This window comes from Rattus norvegicus, chromosome X (genome assembly GCF_036323735.1).
Source record: "Rattus norvegicus strain BN/NHsdMcwi chromosome X, GRCr8, whole genome shotgun sequence".
NCBI classification, from domain to species: Eukaryota; Metazoa; Chordata; class Mammalia; order Rodentia; family Muridae; genus Rattus; species Rattus norvegicus.
In genome coordinates, this window is record NC_086039.1 from 52285053 (window position 1) to 52301202 (window position 16150).

General features: G+C 35.9%; 1 protein-coding gene across 11 annotated transcripts in view; it reads left to right on the forward strand.

The window, feature by feature from the left end:
- Dmd (dystrophin) overlaps positions 1-16150 on the forward strand; it is a 2367748-nt gene that overhangs the window by 1214955 nt on the left and 1136643 nt on the right. The window lies entirely within an intron of this gene.

The following is a 16150-nucleotide window of genomic DNA, read 5'->3' on the forward strand; positions in this document are numbered from 1 at the left end:
ACTAGTTACTAGAACAATAATTGTTATAGACCAATAAGAGGAAGATTTTAGTTAGCAGCTTGAAATCACGTGTGGAGTTTGGATAGAAATCCTGGCCATATACTGACCTTTTCAGTAGTGACTACACTTTGGACTTCCCCTGTTTTATTGTCAAGAAAGTAAGACCAGGATTTCACTCTGTAAGAGAGAAAGAAACCCAAAATCTCTTTCTTTGCTTTTTAGTTTTCAAAAGTACTTTACAGATTTATTTTTTATGTGTATCAGTATTTTCCTTCATCTATGTATGTGCACAGTGTGCCTGGCTGGTGTCCTTGGAGGTCAGAAGAGAATGTTGGATTGCCTGGAACTGGAATTACAAATGATTGTGAGCTACCATATAAATGTTGGAAATCGGGGCTGGGGATTTAGCTCAGTGGTAGAGCGCTTACCTAGGAAGCACAAGGCCCTGGGTTCGGTCCCCAGCTCCGAAAAAAAGAACCAAAAAAAAAAAAATGTTGGAAATCATACCTGGGTCCTCTCCAAGAGCAACAAGTGCTCTTAACTGCTGAATCATCTCTTCAGCCCTTCATAACCTCTTTTTGAAGCCAGCATGTGATCCATTAAGAGAAAATAACAACCTAGACATGTGCTTAGCACATAGGAAAATAATGAGGAAGAAAGGAAATGATAGTCTGCTTCTTTTTTGCTATTGGTCCTATTTTTATTCTATATGATTATTTATTTATTGGTGTATGTGTATGTGTGTGTGTGTGTATGTGTTTGTGTGTGTGTGTGTGTGTGTGTGTACATGTGCACATATTTAGCTGAAAATTGGCAAGAGTTAGTTTTCTCCTTTTACCAAGTTGGTAATGGAGTTCATCAGGTTATCAGGATTAGTGGTATGCACACTTACCTGTTAAGCCATATCATGGACCCAGTTTTCTTTTATATAATAGTACACTAGCAAATGTTTCAGCATTTGAGACGATAGTCTCTCTCATACATACTTCATTTTCTGGTTGGAGTGTGAATTCCATAGTGAACAGTACTTAAAATCTATTTTTTTAATAAAATTGAATTTACAAAATAAGACTTCAAAGTAACGCATTATCGGTAATTTGCTGGCCCATAGATAACACATACCAGTGGTGACCCTGGTAATTATTTCTCAAAGATTTTAGGTTTACTTATGTCTTCTTCATTCATTAAGCCACAAGTAAAACAACATGTATTATGTCAACATTAAAGAATAAAACTAGTGTGAAACTGGACAGTTGTATATAGAGAAGACTGAGCACATTCAATTAAAAGCATAAAAGTAAATTTTTAGGATATGTTAAGAATAGATAACATACAGATTATGAATTTCATTAGCTTATTTTTCTATTTTGCATAAAGAATTTACAAGCATAAATGGAAAAAATCTTACCCACAATAATGCTAAATTGTGGATTATAGAGTTAAATGCCTAAAGCATAACATTATAGGTTTCATGTGGACAATAACAGAAGAAAATACACACACACACACACACACACACACACACACACACACAAAACCATAAGACAAAAGCTCAGGAAGTACAGGTCGACATTCCATTAGCGCTAGAAATCGACAATTGTTCCATTAAAGCTGAAATGCTTGCCAAATTAACATTTTAATTTAGTGCAATTCCAATCAAATAATGTTTGATGGTCTTAAAAGCAATTTAATCCAAATATTTTTAAAAATAGTATGGCTTTAAGTTTACAAAAAAGAAAATAAGATGTCAAAATGCAATAGAGAGGGTACTTAATTTTTATAAGAAGTGGTTGCTTTGCCTTAATAAATGCCATCTTACAACTGGCTATTTACTAAACAATGTACTTCATGTCACCCAGAGAGCCAACGCATAAGTATAAATTCATAAAATTGATAACTTGAATTTAGGTGCTTGAGCTTGTGAGGAAAGATGAGTTTTACTGAGAGATGCAAACTAAAACATAAAATGATGCAGTGACTTAAATGTTTGTTAAATTTACATATAAAATAGCAACTAAAAACAAAATTAAAATAATAGTAATAACAACATACAAACAGTATACACAAAGGTACTTCAAAAAGGAAGAGTGACAAGTACATTATAAGCAGATGAAATAATGTTAACCATTAGTAGTAAATTTATATATTTTCTACTTTTTCTATTTTTTTTACATCTTTTTATATAGTCCAGACTTTATCCCCCTCCTGGCTACTCTCTGAATATTCCACATCCCATACCTTCCCCCACCCCACTAGACCTCTAAACTCCTTGGGGTCTCCAGTCTCTTGAAGGTTAGGTGCATTTTCTCTGACTGAACCCAGACCAGGCAGTCCTCTGCTGTATATGTGCTGGTGACCTCATCTCAGCTGGTGTATACTTCCTAGTCAGTGACTCAATGTCTGAGAGATCTCAGGGGTCCAGGTTAGCTGAGAATACCACACAGACTATGATGGTGCTTGATTTGTTTTGTCTCTTATCGAAATATTTCCCACTCTGTGACACATTGTATTTCATCCTTGATATATAGTCTATTACTAGTTGGTGAATAATAGGGAGGTCTGAGAGACAGCTTGCCTATTGACAGGTTAACCCCCTGAATCTACAAAATAAAATAAAAGAAGTGACAGAGTGCAGAATCACTACATTTTAGAACTATATAGATGTTCATACTTCTAAAGGACTGTGGGTTTTTAAAGAGTCACATTGTTGTAGTCTTGGAAAGCTAGGTTTGGGAACCAATTTGCGCAAAGGGAGGGTTATTAATGAATTGATAAATTGCAGGGAAGGAGCAGAGGGAGTTTTTCACCAATAGAGTTTTTCCCTTTTCTATCCATATATAGGACTTGGGGTACGTTAAATGGTGCAACATGTCCATGATAGAAGTACACACTTATGAGTCATGATATATGGGACCATCATAATGAAGCAAAGAAAAATTAGTACTTGGCACAGTCAGCCATATTTGCCCTACCTAGATTTCAGTAGTCTTGTTTCTTTCCTTACTGAATGTTCACTGTAGCAGTCACTGTAATGCAGCTCTGTCATATCAACATTTAGTTCTCATCCTGTGGTTCTCAACTCCCTTGGAGTCAACTGACCTTGCAGAGGGGTGAGCTAAGACCATTAGAAAGCAGATGCTTACAGTAAAATGTATAGCGCTATCAAAATTACAGTTATGAAGTAGCAGGAAAAATAATTTTACAGTTGCTCTCTACCATGAGGAACTGTATTAAAGAGTTGCAGCATGAGGAACTTTAAGAATCACTGGTAAGCAATTTGCTTCTTCCTTCACTGTTTATCAAGCATGTCTCAGCTCCAGTATCTCAACTTCATTGCTTTGCAGTTATCCAAATATATTTTCATCATTTAAAGATCCTATAGCACATCACGGAAATTTGTTTACATTTGGTGACAAACAGATTTGAATAGCACCTTTATGAATTCAATTTCTGTCACTTTATTTCCCCCAGGAATTTATGTTTGAGCCTGGAAGCAAAGCAGAACATCTGGTTCTTGAATTACTGTAAACATTATTTTGCAGGTTAAAAATTTTAAACTAGAACTTAGAAAATGGATCCATTGATAAGGTACTTGTTAAACAAACATGAATCTGATGCCCAGAATCCATATAAAAAAACAAGTGCTGCGACCCCCATCTGTAATTACATTGCTGGGGAGACAGAGACATTGGGATATCTGGAGCTTGGTGGAAAGGTACTGTAGCTGAATTAGTGTGCTCCACATTCAGTAAGATAGCCTGTATCTAAATAAATAAACGAATAAGTAAATAAAGCTAAGAGAAATTGATTATGACACCAAACACCAGGATCAACTTACAGCATGTACATACACACATACTGGTACATACTTAGGTACCACGATACACACACACACACACACACACACACACACACACACACACACACACACACACACACACACATTTTTAAACTGTCTCCTAGAAACAGCCACTTGTTTTGTTTCTTAGAATCCTTGCACTAGAATGAATCTTAAATCATTGGCAGCATATGCCATTAAATTTCCCCATGAGCTTCATATTGGTATTTTCACAGCAGAAACTAACTTGGATACAGTTACTACCCTTCAGAGAACTGTGTTCTCGAATAATTTTAACAGACATATGTAGCCCTTTAAAAATGTGTAAATCTTTTCACAAAGAAAGTTTGTCTCTTTTCATTTTTATTCCCACAGCTAGATCACTTCTGACTCAAACTTCCTGAGGGAGAGCTGATGGGGGTAGAAGTGAATGCCTTTAAGAAATAAAGTACCAAAGATGCCATTCCATCCTGTAATATAATCACACAAAATGACCCCAAATGACATCTGTACTCTTGTCTCCTCGATTTTTTCACTGCTATGGTCCTGGTCAATTATAAATATTGACACTTGCAGTAGGTGATTCTATAAAAGAGATGCCAAATTGGAAACGATTTATTTTTGAAACTGAGAGAATATAAACATATATATCCTCTGCCTCCAAAGTGTGAAGGTTGAAAAGCAAGGGGCCCATCTTCAAAGTATCTAAAATATTGATTTGAGGCATAGTTCTTCAAAAAGCATCCGATTATTTTTCCTCAATAGTCCCTTATCCTTTAGGTCTGTTCATATTGAACCTTGAAGTTTCTGGTTTTAAGGGAAGTTTTATTTTTAAAGAGAAATTTCTAGTATTGAATTCTCTACAGATACATAGACATTAGAGAGCAACCACGAGTCAGTGTGAGAAAGCATATCTATTGGCATTTTCGCTAATAACACAGTTACCGCGTGCTTTTTTCGGTTTCGTATATTTCTTTGCTCTCCTCCCTACCCTCAGATGTTGTGCCCACTGAACATTTATAAACAGTCTGTTTCCAGTTGTTCTACTGATTTCAGAAGTGAAAAATTCCAGATAATCATGCCAGTACTGATTTTCTATACTCATTTAATGAAGCCTCTAAATTATACTGACTTGAGGAAGGGACTGAAATCTCTAAAATGAGTATATCCCACCCTATAGATATGTAACAATCTTCCAACATTGCAAGCAAAAATTATAACAGCTTGAACAAATGAAATAGGAAAAAATACTGCCAAAAATGTTGATTTCTTGCCTTTAACTAAACAAATTTAAATACATTAGAGATAGTGTTTTGGCTGCTTATGTTTTTTTACCTTCAATGACTGATGTTCTTTACCTATCATATAAAGCCTGACAACAGCTAAAAATAGATATTTCCTATTGCATAAAGTGACACAAACACACACACACACGTGCGCGCGCGCACACACACACACACACACACACACACACACATACACACACACGAGGTAGTAGTAAAATTTCCTAAAAGAATTAAGTAAAAGAATGGATGACCTTGAGCATAAACATCTAAAAAATGTAGACAAAAAGCATTTGCCTACATTTATTAAAGAGAGTCAAAAATACACTTCTATGTTTTTAAATGTGTGGCATGATAGTACATGTAAAACAAAATTTATGTGGTAGGTCAACGTTTATTTTGATACATTATCTTACTATGTAGCTCAGGCTGATACAAATAATAGTATAGTCATTCAGCCTGAGTCTTAGTACTAGGGCTATAGAAGTACAGATGTAGGCCATCATGTATCCACCTAGATTCTATATTATTATTTAAAATATATCAAGGATGAATTTTCTTTTTCTGGTTCTTTCATTTATTTATCTATTGGTAATTTAAATGATTTCTCTGGTTTCTGTCTTGATTTGTTTAATTTAACATAATAGATTTTAGTACAAAAATACTTGTTGTTTCAAATAGTTTTAACATATGAAATCTGAATTGTCAATGACATACATACTTAAGAAATTCCTTACATCAAAGTGCTTAGTAAATAACTAATTGTGAAAAAAATGTTTCAATTTATACATCGAGCAGTTTTGCCCCTCAAAAGTAAAATTCTTTCCATTAGTAATTTCTGCTAGTTTAATTTATCGCAACATATTTTCATGACCCATTTAGTCTCATTACACATTTTAATATCTCTAAGATAAAACCCTCCTGCATTTCTGAGTGTCAAGATGAAAGATGCATTCTCCTGTGTAAAATATAAAATTAAGTGTGTTATACAACATGTTAACAATTTACTATTTCTTCAGTGCTATGCATTTTGAGGTGTATCTGTGTGATTTATATTCCTTTTTAATTTTGTCTCCATGCCTGAGGCTATGTTGTTTTCTCTTCTTCTTTGTATTTCTTGAGACAAGTTGTCATATAGTCTAGGCTGACCTCAGATTAGCTTCACAGCAGGGAATAACTTGAATTCCTGGTCCATCTACTTTTATCACCACATGTAGATGTAGCATTTTAATTTAAATGATTTGTTACTTTTGATAAACCCAATCGTATCATTTATGTTATTCAAGTAACAAACTTTTATTAAAATTTTAACACTAAGATACATCTTAAAAGGGGAACTTCCGTTATTCATTATGTATAATTGTATTCATCTAGATTTTTATTAATAATTTTATTTATTTATATCTCAAATGTTGCCCACTTCTTGGTGGTTCCCATTCAAAGAGTTCTTCTCCCTTTCTCCTCCCTTTTGCTTCTGAAAGGGTGCCTCCCCTGGGTATCCTCCCACCGTGGGGTATCAAGTCTCAACAAAATTAGGTGCATCCTCTCCCACTGAGGTCAAACAAGGCAGCCTTCTAATACATATGTGCTACGGTGGTCTTGGGAGATCCCATGTATACTCTTTGGTTGGTGGCTTAGTCTCTTGGAGATCCTGGGGATCCAGGTAAGTTGATATTGTTGGTCTTCCTATGGGGTTTCTATCCCATTCAGTTAGTTAAAAATTTCCCCTATCTTTTCCATAGGGGTCTCCAACCTCAGTTCAGTACTTTGCTGAGAATATCTGCATCTGTCTCAGTCAGCAGGTAGTAGAGCTTCCCAGAAACAATTCTAGGCTCCTGTCTGCAAGCACAATGTAGCATCAATAATAGTGCCAGGGATTAGTGTCTACCTATGGGATAAATCCCAAGTTAGGCTGGTCACTGGACAGCAATTCCTTCAGGCTCTGCTTCATTTTTGTCCTTGTATTTCTTTTAGACAGAAACAATTTTGGTTCACAAGTTTTGTAGGTGGATTGATATTATCATCCCTCCACTGGGGGTCCTTTCAGACAACTGGAGGTCATCTCTTCCGGTTCCATAGCCCCACTCTTAGGCATTTCAGCTAAGGTCACCCACCTCAAGTCCTAGAAGCCTCCCTGATCCCAGGTCTCTGGGACATTCTACAAGTTCCCATACCCCACACCTCTGCAGCTTCACATTTCTATTCGTTGTCCTGGCCCTCTCAGCCTCTCTCCTATCTCCCCCCATACCTGATTCTGCCCCATATTCCTCTCCCCTATCCATCCCACCCATGTGGAATTAGCACATATTCATATTAGTGTATAGGAGTTTAAATATATTTGGTTATTTCATTTCCTTACTTGTATCTATCATGGCTTTTCTCAGAATCAAATATATCTGTAGTGAATATTATGAGTAGAAAATAATTTAATGACAAGTTTAGAGAGAAACTTTCCACACACTTCCCTTAAAAGCACCAAGTTTCTAGTTTTCAAAGCTTGTATATTTCCTGGAAGCACATTCAGACCTCATGTTATTTATGCTACAAACACCCTTCTACTTCAGTTGTTCCCTGAAATTGTAAATTAAACTCTTTACAGGAAAAACATAGAAAAAAATTGACTTTATTTTTTTTATGTGAGCAAGTTTATTTTATTATTTATTGTATCATCAACAAACACAAATACTTCCAACATTGTGAAAAGAGCCAGATAGTTAGTATTTTAATTTTTATGTGAGTATGTATAGAAGCCAGAGAATAGCTTCTAATGTCCTATTCAAAAATGACATGCTCTCCTTTGAAATGAGGTGACTTATTAGCCTGGAACTCACCAATTAGGCTATTATATCTTTGTAATCCTCACACTGTGATTACAAGCATGAGGCATCATCATATCCAATATTTTGTTGTTGTTTGAACTACACCCAGCATTTGTAAGTGAATTCTGTGGATCAAACTCAGGTCTTGTTAACAGACAATACCTTTATTGATGGAGCATCCACAAAACACACAGATAGTAAGTACTTTAGAAACTGTAATGTACACCATTATAGATACTTAGTTCTTCTGTTAAGGAAGAAGTCATAGAAAACACATAACAGGAGATATATGGCTGTAGATAAATACAATTTGATTAAAATTACATAGGGCTCTATCAGTTTTGTGGGCTATAGTTTGTAGATCTCTGATTTAGAACTATTCTCTGAGGATTTCACTGTTTGGGGAGCCATATATGGAAAAGAAACTATGACACTAAATAGATATATGATATATTTTTTCTATCATTCCCTTCCCTTTCTCTCCTTTGTTGTTTCACTGAAAGAGAAGAAAACAAAACAAAGCAGAAGTGTTATTAATTGTAAGCTAAAATAAAAGTAAACTCCAGCAGTGGAAAACACACTGAGAATCATATAGATCTGGTGTATTTAGTCTCGTACAAACTTAATTTCGCAGAAATAAAGGACATGAGATTTAAATATCCAATCTTTCAGAAGAATTACAAAGATGTGAAGTAATCTTTTGTTTCTGACTTTGACAGTGGTTAATAAAGTCACCAGTTTTCCATTTGTTCCTTGATATTAATTTTCTTCTTTTATTAGATATTTTCTTTATTTACATTTCAAATTGTATCCCCTTTTCCTGGATGGCCCTCCTGAAACCCTCTATTTCATCCTCCCTCCCCCTGCTTCTATTAGGATGCTCCCCTACCCACCAACCCACTCTAGCCTCTCCACCCTGCCATTCCCCTACACTGGGGCATCCAGCCTTCAGAGGACCAAGGGCTTCTTTTCCCATTGATGCCCAACATGGCCATCATCTGCTACATATGCAGCTGGAGTCATGGGTCACTACAAGTGTACCCTTGGTTGGTGGTTTAGTTACTGGGAGCTCTGGGGTGTCTGGTTGATATTATTGTTATTCCTGAGGTGGCAAACCCCTTCAGTTCCTTCAGTCCTTTCACTAACTCCTCCAGTGGGGTCCCTGTGCTCAGTGTGATGGTTAGCTGCAAGCATCCTCATCTGTATCACTTAGGCTCTGGCAGAGCCTCTCAGGAAGAATCCATATCAGGCTCCTATCAGCAAGCACTTCTTGGCATCAGCAATAATGCCCGGGTTTGGTGGCTGCATATGGGATGGATCTCCAGTGGGGCAATCTCTGGATGACCTTTCCTTCAGTCTCTGCTATACTGTTTGTCCCTGCATTTCTTCCTGCGAGTCTTTTGTTCCACCTTCTAAGAAGGAGTGATGCATCTACATTTTGGTCTTCCTTCTTCTTGAGCTTCATATGATCTATGAACTGTATCTTGGGTATTCTGAGCGTTTAGGCTAATATCCACACATCAGTGAGTGCATACCTTGTGTGTTATTTTGTGGCTGAATTACCTCACTCAGGGATATTTTCTAGTTCCATCCATTTGCCTAAGAATTTCATGGAGTCATTGTTTGTTTAATTTTGTTTTTCTTGGACATTTTATGTATTTACATTTCAAATGTTATCCCCCTTTCCCCCCTCTTCCATACTACCTCCCCGTGCATTGATGAGGATGATCCCTCTCCCACCCACCATCCACTCCAAACTCAACACCTTGGCATTCCCCTACATTGGAGAAATGAACCTTCACAGGACCAAGGGCTTTTTCTCCTTTTGATGATAGACAATACCATCTTCTGCTACATATGCAGCTGGAGCCATTGGTCCCTCCATGTTTACTCATTGGTTGGTGTTTTAGTCCCTGGGAGCACTGGTGGGATCTGATTGGTTGATATTGCTGTTCTTCCTATGGGGTTGCAAAACATTTCAGTTCTTTCTCTAACTCTCCCATTAGGGTCTCAATGTTCACTCCAGTGGTTAGTTGCAAGCAACCTCATCTGTATCAGTAGGGCTCTGGCAAAGCCTCTCAAGAGACAACCATATCTGATTCCTGTCAGTAAGCACGTCTTAACATCTCAATAGTGACTGGGTTTGGTGACTACACATGGGGTGGATCTCCAGGAAGGGCAGTCTTGGGATGGCCTATCCTTCAAGTCTCTGTTATACATTTTGTCTCTATTTTGTATTCAAAGTTCTTCTTCACTTTCTCTATTAGTTTCAGTGTATGTAGAGGTCTTTGATCCACTTGCACTTGATCTTTTTACAATGGTATAAGAATGGGTCAATTTGCATTTTTCTACATGCTGACCTCCAGTTGAAACAGCACCATTTGTTGAAAATGCTGTCTTTATTTCTATTGGATAGTTTTAGATCCTTTGTCAAAGATCAAGTGACCATAGGTGTGTGGGTTCATTTCTCGGTCTTCAATTCTATTCCATTGATCTACCTGCTTGTGTCTGTACCAATACCATGCAGTTTTACATCATGATTGCTCTGTAATATATCTTGAGGTCAGGGATGTTGATGTTCCCTGGAAGTTCTTTTACTGTTGAGAATAGTTTTTGCTATCCTGGGTTTTATATTATTCCAAATAAATTTGCCAATTGCTCTTTCTAACACAATGAGGAATTGAGTTAGAATTTTGATGAAGATTGCATCTAATCTGTAGATTATTTTCAACAAGATGTCCATTTTTAATATATTAATCCCGCCAATCCATGAGCATGGGATATCTTTCCATCTTCTGAGATCTTCTTCAGTTTCTTTCTTCAGAGACTTGAAGTTCTTGTCATACAGATCTTTCACTTGCTAGGTTTAGTCACACCAAGGTATTTTATATTATTTGTGACTATTTTGAAGGGTGGCATTTCCCTACTTTCTTTCTCAGCCTGTTTATCCTTTAGTAAAAGAAAGTTACTGATTTGTTTGAGGTAATTTTATATTTGCTGAATTTGTTTATTAGGCTTAGGTGTTCTCTGGTAGAATTTTTGGGGTCATTTAAGTATACTTTCATATCATCTGCAAATAGTGATATTTTGACTTCTTCCTTTCCAGTTTGTATTCCTTTGACTTCTTTTTATTGTCTAATTGCTCTAGCTATGACTTCAAGTACTATATTGAACAGGTAGGGTGAGAGTGGATAGCCTTATCTAGTACCGGATTTTAATGGAATTGCTTCGTTTCTCTCCATTTAATTTGATGTTGGCTACTGGTTCGCTATATATTAATTTTACTATGTTTAGGTATGGGCCTTGAATTCCTGATCTTTCCGAGACTTTTATCATGAAGCGTTGTTGAATTTTGTCAAGTGCTTTCTCAACATCTAATGAGATGACCATGTGACTTTTTTTTTTTTTGAGTTTTTCATGTGGTTGATTATGTTGATGTATTTCCCTATACTGAACCATCCCTGCATCCCTGGGATGAAGCCTACTTGATCATGGCGAATGATCATTTTTGATGTGTTCTTAGATTCAGTTTGTGAGATTTTTATTGTGTATTTTTGCATCAATATTCATAAGGAAAACAATCTGAAGTTCCCTTTCTTTGTAGAGTCTTTGTTTTGTTTACATATAAGCATAATTGTGGCTTCAAAGAATGAATTGGGTAGTGTTCTTTCTGTTTCATTTTTGTGGAGTAATTTGAAGAGTATTGTCATTAGGTCTTCTATGAAGTTCCAATAGAATTCTGCACTGAACCCATCTGCTCCTGGACTTTTTTTGGTTGGAATACTTTTTCCCTCAATTAATTAACATTTATTACAATCAGAAAACAATCTAATTCAATTAAAATGTATCCACGAAAGTAGTTTAATGACTTCCTCTGAAACAAAGTACTTTCAACCATGGTGTTTACTATGTCAAGGCCTTGTCACAAGGAGGCTGAAATGCTAGCCTTTATGTGGGCAGTACTCCCTAAGGCAGGGTCAGGAAGGCAGCAGGTGGGTGAGCATCCTGACTGAGCCCTTTTCATAGAAGCAAGGTGGAGGGGAGGTTGGAAGAATGCTTCTGGATTTAATGACACTCTAACACCCCCCCCCCATTGAGGGACTTTGAATTACTGTTTCTATTTCTTTAGGGGTTATTGGACTGTTTAGATGGTTTGTCTGATCCTGATTTAACTTTGGTACCTGTTAGCTGACTAGAAAATTGTCCATTTCCTCCAGATTATCCTGGTTTTCCTGAGTACAGACTTTTGTAGCAGGAACTGATAACTTTTGGAATTTCCTCAGTTTCTGTTGTTATATCTTCCTTTCCATTTCTGATGCAAGATTGAGTTTCTCTGTATAGCCTTTGACATCCTGCAAATAGCTCCGTAGACCAGGTTGGCTTTGAACTCAGAGATCCCCTTTTCTTTCACCAGAGTGCTGGGATCAAAGACATATATCATTGTTTTGATTTTAGTTTTTAAAGAACCAAGTAATTATATTAAAAGTAACATATATGGCAATAGTTTAATGCAGATATTACTACCTATTGTGTACTATCTCAGATATAGAAAATAGAAGGTACTTTCTAAAATAGAAATCTTACAAACCATTAATAACTATCATCATACATACTAAAATTAATTTGCTTGCTGATTTTTCCTTTATAATTTTAAGAATTCAGTAGATTGTTTTTGTATTTTTTCATTATCTTAATATTAAGTACAAATGTACACATTCAAATAGAGAATCTACACATAATAAAACAATTAGAAGAACAAGCATTATAACACTCTAACTTCAGTTAGGGGTGATCATGGCAACTATCTTTTCTCCACATAGATATTAGGTAAGATAAGCAAAGTAGGGAAGTTTATCCTCCATAGAAATTCTACAGAAGGGGCATATAGCATGGGGGTGTGCTTAGATGATACCATAAGATAGCTACATTTCTTATTGCTGTTAAAATTTTTATTCTTATTATTAATAAAACCTTCAATATACCATCATATCATATTGTCAATATATCCTTGGGTCATCAACATCACCTTATGCATGCAGACTTCCTGCTATCAATCTATATTCCCAATTTTTTAATAGATTTTGTTCAGAAATTTTGAATATAAACACTAATTCCATTTCATTCCCATCTCTAACCCTTCAAACTTCTCCCTTTCTATCCCCAATGCATGATCTGTTTTTAATTTTAATTTTTCATACATATACATATATACATGCACAAATGTATGTTTAACCTAGAAAATTCATTTACCACTTATATGTATGGTGTGTTCAACTCTAATTGATATAGCTGCACTACAGACCCCAAACCTAAGGCTGAGAGAAAAATCATGAAAGACAGGGCAAAAAATTAGAAAGAGACAGAGACCCAAGTTACTGTTTGAGAGATTGCATCCCATGAATACCTCTGGGAAATGTTCATACATGAACTCTCAACAGTTTGTTTTCCTGAATAAGAACATTCACAATGATAACACCAATTTGCACACCAATGCACAGACGGGAAATTCCATATTGTCACTCCCACAGATGAAGAGCTACAGGAGATCAATGGCTGCTGAAAGAGAAAGAAACAGTTATGAATCATTGTAGAGCTGTTGTATATGAGTGATTTAAGCAGAGGCTACCTAGCCAAATTGATTACCTTTTGTAATACTATAGTTAACTATTTGAACCTATATGAATTATGACATGAATGTTTCCCAATTGCAGTTTTAAGATCTTACAGATGACAGTGATGACCGGTTCAGAGAAAATAACCACACTTAAATGGTTAAACAGAAAAGAACTCCTATTATCTTCATCCTGTTCCAGGAATCACTTTATTATAAATAAAAGATGATACATAAAATATATGGGAATCTCAGAAATTCAGTAAGTAGACAAATGAAAGACTGACCATACATACCCGAGGAGTCACGAATTCTTAAAGTGTAAAGTATCAAGTTATTAACTGATGTGAATTAGGTGATAATATTCTTTTTAAATTCTGTAGGACCTCTCTTCGTATTTGATAGGAAACTGTTAAAAGGCAATAAGAATCCTGGGTTCTCAAGATCTTAAGGGACAAATCTATAAGGTGAATTATGTGTGGTGATAAACAGTATGTTTAATATAAACCTGCATAGATCATTTAACTCCTCTGTCCAACAGTAATTTCCTAAACAGAGCACAAAAATCATTAACTGTAATGAGTCCCTGGTTTTGACAAATCTATGTCACCTTCAGGGACTTAGTCAACACATGAGCTTCACTGTTTCAATACAGAAATATACTGTGATTCTGAATACAATGGTTAGTTATGCATTTATTCATCAGAATTTGATATTTTAAGATAGAAGTCTAGTTCATTATCAAGACATGAACCTGAAGAAGTCATAAATGGTAGCTAAGAAAGAATAAACCCATCCAAGGATTCACGAACGATCAATCTGTCAGTTTACAGAAGAATAGAGAAAAGATAACGAAATGGGATAATAGATGGAGGACAAATGTCCTTAGGAAAATTGGCAAGGATTTAAGCATATATTACAGAGCTTATGTGGGGCTAATTATTTTTTTAGTATTATTTACTAGACTTGGGTAAATGTTCCTGGTATATTCATGCATGAAAAATCATCAAGTGAAAACTTAATAGGTCAAGGAGGCAATAAAGATGGAGAGGGACCAATTATTTTCACTAGCCATCAAAGGCAATAAAGTAATCTACTTAGAGTCAGCATGGAAAGTTTAGGTTAAATATTAAACAACAGATTGTTATATAACCCAAGTGTTTGCCCCCTTCTCCTTTTGTTTCTGTCTCTCTCATTTCTTTTTGTGTGTTTTGAAAGTTTTTTGAGGTAGGGTCTTATGTATTTCTGAGTTTTACATATCCTAGACTTGACCTTATAATTGATCCACCATCCTGAAATGTGACAGAACTAAGATTTCATCTGTGTCTTGCCATGCCCAGATCTCTGATTTTATAAAAGTCATCTCCATAGATTACAGAGACTTCTATAGCAAAATTTTTATTTATTTATTTATTTTTTTTATTAACTTGAGTATTTCTTATATACATTTCAAGTGTTATTCCCTTTCCCGGTTTCCGGGCAAAATCCCCCTCCCCCCTCCCCTTCCTTATGGGTGTTCCCCTCCCAACCCTCCCCCCATTGCCGCCCTCCCCCCATAGTCTAGTTCACTGGGGGTTCAGTCTTAGCAGGACCCAGGGCTTCCCCTTCCACTGGTGCTCTTACTAGGATATTCATTGCTACCTATGGGGTCAGAGTCCAGGGTCAGTCCATACATAGTCTTTAGGTAGTGGCTTAGTCCCTGGAAGCTCTGGTTGCTTGACATTGTTGTACTTTTGGGGTCTCGAGCCCCTTCAAGCTCTTCCAGTTCTTTCTCTGATTCCTTAAGCTACCAATCTGGTAGTTTACTGGGCCAACATTCAGAGGAGGGATGAATTTCAAACTTCTTATCCTGCTTGTCTTTTAAGTGTATATTTTGGTTTCTGATTTTCTGTTTGTATATGTTTTATTTCTTTTTAAATACTAGGTTTTTTCTGAGTTTCTTTGTTTTCCAATTTATTTGAAAGAAAAAATGCCTGGATCTAGATTGACAAGGAGTTGGGAAGGCCCTGGGATGACTTGAAGGTGGGAAAACTGTGATAGGGATAAATTGTATGGAAATATTTTCAATAAAATAATTCAACCTATTAGTAAGATTCTAGTAACTATGGAGTCCATGGTTATCTTCTATCACTAAATATTTCCATTTGCTGAAATATGTTCTACAAAATACTGCACCCCAAAATTCTAAAAATAAAGAAAAATTTCAAAGTAAATGGTATTTTTTAACATTCCCCAATATTCTTCCCATGAGTAGAGACAGGAGAGAAGTTTTAGCAATTCTGTATTTTGAAATGAACTGAAGAAAAAAACAAAACATTTTAAATTTTATGTCTCAAATATTAAAAAACACTGTTATTTGACCTTAAAATTTACTACTCTCAAATTTGTAAATCAATACATACATGCACTGCATATTCATTCACTGGACACACAATTAGGCACTAACAATGGACTGTGGACTGGGTTTGATGCTTAGATTACCAGAAAGTACAAAACAATTGTAAATCAATATAACTTTAAAAAAAAAGAATCAGTAAGTAATTCTATGGAAATCTAGTTCTGTGCCAAATGCTTGTTTCTTTTAATTCCCAAAGCAATC